The following is a 3,815-nucleotide window of genomic DNA, read 5'->3' as shown; positions in this document are numbered from 1 at the left end:
AAGAACCAAGAATAATAATTTTATTGTTTTACAATAATTTAATTGTTTTATATTTTTATTATTTTATTGTTTCCCTTCTACGTGGTGGTGACTTTACCGAAACCAAGAATAATAATTTTATTGTTTTACAATAATTTAATTGTTTTTATATTTTTATTATTTTATTGGTTCCCCTTCTACGTGGTGGTGACTTTACCGAAAGAACCAAGAATAATAATTTTATTGTTTTACAATAATTTAATTGTTTTATATTTTTAGTATTTTATTGTTTCCCTTCTAACGTGGTGGTGACTTTACCGAAAGAACCAAGAATAATAATTTTATTGTTTTACAATAATTTAATTGTTTTATATTTTTATTATTTTATTGTTTCCCTTCTACGTGGTGGTGACTTTACCGAAAGAACCAAGAATATAATTTTATTGTTTTACAATAATTTAATTGTTTTATATTTTTATTATTTTATTGTTTCCCTTCTAACGTGGTGGTGACTTTACCGAAAGAACCAAGAATAATAATTTTATTGTTTTACAATAATTTAATTGTTTTATATTTTTATTATTTTATTGTTTCCCTTCTACGTGGTGGTGACTTTACCGAAAGAACCAACAATATCAATCCCTGCAGTCACGAGAGATTTAAATCGAAATTCACTGAACTGTTGTTATTGTATCCTCAAATCTTGTAACTCAATGTTAACCAACTTCCCAATGTGGTATCGACTGTAAACTTGGTATACTTATGTCACACTGATGACAACACTTTGTTCTATCATTAAAAATTAAAAAATATATTTTTAAACAATATTTTTTTTACACGTTATGTTTCGGCTTGGGTTTCATTGTCCACGCTCAACTAACGCTGTTGGCTGTAAATCACCACGTGTCCCCCCTGACGTTATGGCCACTGCCTGGAGTTATTCCATTTACTAGTACGGTACATTTCATTAAAACGTGTTTTTTTTTTTAAAGTGTTTTTTTTAAACATCGTTACTTCGGGTCCGTCCATAAATGACGTCACGCGATTTTTGACACTCCACCCCCTACTCGTCACACGGCGTCACACAAAATCACAACCCCCCTCAAATATGACGTCACAAAGCTCTGCCCCCCAGAAAAAAATATAACACGTGCTCCAAATCGCTTTAAACTATTGTCATTGTAGTGCCTGCTTAATTCATTTATTTTTAAAAAAAGTCGATTTATAGGAATAGGTTTTACCCCTTTTAACTGGCACACAAAAACTGACACCTTTATTCAAGGCATCGTGTTTGCAATAACCACAACACAAGCAGTCAAAATGCAAACAAAAAGAGACAACTCTGATAATAATAATACTATGCACTGTCCTTGAATTTGATTGGTCCACACCCGAGACGGCTTTTCTTAGAGCCCTTTAGTCTCCACTGGTGTTGGACCAGAAGACGCCAAAAGGCGTACAGCTCAAAAACAGCGCACTATCAGAGTATTGAAGGCTCGGGGTGAGCATTTACATTATGAGACCTCATTTGCCAGTAACAAGATATAGGAATAGGTTTTACCCCTTTTAACTGGCACAAAAACTGACACCTTTATTCAAGGCATCGTGTCTGCAATAACCATTTTGACTGCTTGTGTTGTGGTTATTGCAGACACGATGCCTTGAACAAAGGTGTCAGTTTTTTGTGCCAGTTAAAAGGGTAAAACCTATGACTATATCTTGTTACTGGCAAAAGGAGGTCTCGTAATGTAAAGTCGATTTAATTAAGCGGAACGTGTTTGTCTATATTTATTTAAAGCTGCAGCATTTTGATGTGACGTCACATTTCTCAAACCCCCCCCTCCCCCCTCGTCACAAAAGTCTGACCCCCCACTCCCCACCCCCTAGGTGCGTGACGTCATTTATGGACGGTCCCAAATTCCCCTTCGAGCCACGAGGCTTGAAGTTTGTTGCGAGTTACCCAGCGTCGGCGCAGCGCCCCCCAACGTCATCACTGGGGACGCGGCTGGCGTGCCAACGTTGGGACAAACGTTGACTCAACGTTGAGCCAACGTTCGGCAAAACGTTGAGCCAACGTTGGGCAAAAGTTGTCTCGACGTTGGGACAGTGCCGTGGCCTCAACGTTCGGCCAACGTTGGCTCAACGTTGAACCAACGTTGGCTCAACGTTGGCTCAACGTTGGCACGCGGCGAGAAACGTTGGGCCGACGTTGGTCGAGCGGCTTCGTGTTTCCTGGGATCGTGGAACGCACAGAGAGGGTCGACCTCGTAGAAGACAAATAATACAATATAATAATACATTAATAAAATACAATACAATAATAAAATAATACATTCATAAAATAATACAATACAATAATACAACACAATAATACAATAAAATAATACAACACAATAATCAAATACAATAATACAATACAATAATAAAATACAATACAATAATATAATACAATATAATACAATAATACAATAATAAAATACAATAATACAATACAATAATATAATAAAATATAATACAATAATACCATACAATAATACAATAATAAAATACAATAATGCAATACAATAATATAATAAAATATAATACAATACAAAATAATATAATAAAAAACAATAAAAACGAAAATAATGCACAATACTAAAATAATAATAACGTCATGTACAATATAAATAACACAGAGTAAGCCTCCCCTACCTCGCCTGGTCTACAGGAGGTCTGTGTCTCTATCATCATCATCATCATAGTGGCTATGAGATGTTGACTACCTCGCCTGGTATACAGGAGGTCTGTGTCTCTCTCATCATCATCACGGTGGCTATGAGATGTTGACTACCTCGCCTGGTATACAGGAAGTCTGTGTCTCTCATCATCATTATCACGGTGGCTATGAGATGTTGACTACCTCACCTGGTATACAAGAGGTCTGTGTCTCTCATCATCATCATCACGGTGGCTATGAGATGTTGACTACCTCGCCTGGTCTACAGGAGGTCTGTGTCTCTCTCTCATCATCATCATTACGGTGGCTATGAGATGTTGACTACCTCGCCTGGTATACAGGAGGTCTGTGTCTCTCTCTCATCATCACGGTGGCTATGAGATGTTGACTACCTCGCCTAGTCTACAGGAGGTCTGTGTCTCTCTCTCATCATCACGGTGGCTATGAGATATTAACTACCTCGCCTGGTCTACAGGAGGTCTGTGTCTCTCATCATCATCACAGTGGCTATGAGATGTTAACTACCTCGCCTGATCTACAGGAGGTCTGTGTCTCTCTCATCATCATCACGGTGGCTGAGATGTTGACTACCTCGCCTGGTATACAGGAGGTCTGTGTCCCTCTCATCATCATCACAGTGGCTGAGATGTTGACTACCTCGCCAGGTCTACAGGAGGTCTGTGTCTCTCTCTCATCATCACGGTGGCTATGAGATATTAACTACCTCGCCTGGTCTACAGGAGGTCTGTGTCTCTCATCATCATCACAGTGGCTATGAGATGTTAACTACCTCGCCTGATCTACAGGAGGTCTGTGTCTCTCTCATCATCATCACGGTGGCTGAGATGTTGACTACCTCGCCTGGTATACAGGAGGTCTGTGTCCCTCTCATCATCATCACAGTGGCTGAGATGTTGACTACCTCGCCAGGTCTACAGGAGGTCTGTGTCTCTCTCATCATCATCATCACGGTGGCTGAGATGTTAACTACCTCGCCTTGTCTACAGGAGGTCTGTGTCTCTCATCATCATCACAGTGGCTATGAGATGTTAACTACCTCGCCTGGTCTACAGGAGGTATGTGTCTCTCTCTCATCATCATCATTACGGTGGCTATG

This window comes from Petromyzon marinus, chromosome 74 (genome assembly GCF_048934315.1).
Source record: "Petromyzon marinus isolate PM22_M1 ecotype Great Lakes invasive population chromosome 74, UKy_Petmar_22M1.pri1.0, whole genome shotgun sequence".
In the NCBI taxonomy this organism is placed as follows: domain Eukaryota; kingdom Metazoa; phylum Chordata; class Hyperoartia; order Petromyzontiformes; family Petromyzontidae; genus Petromyzon; species Petromyzon marinus.
Note: the sequence above shows the minus strand (reverse complement) of the source record.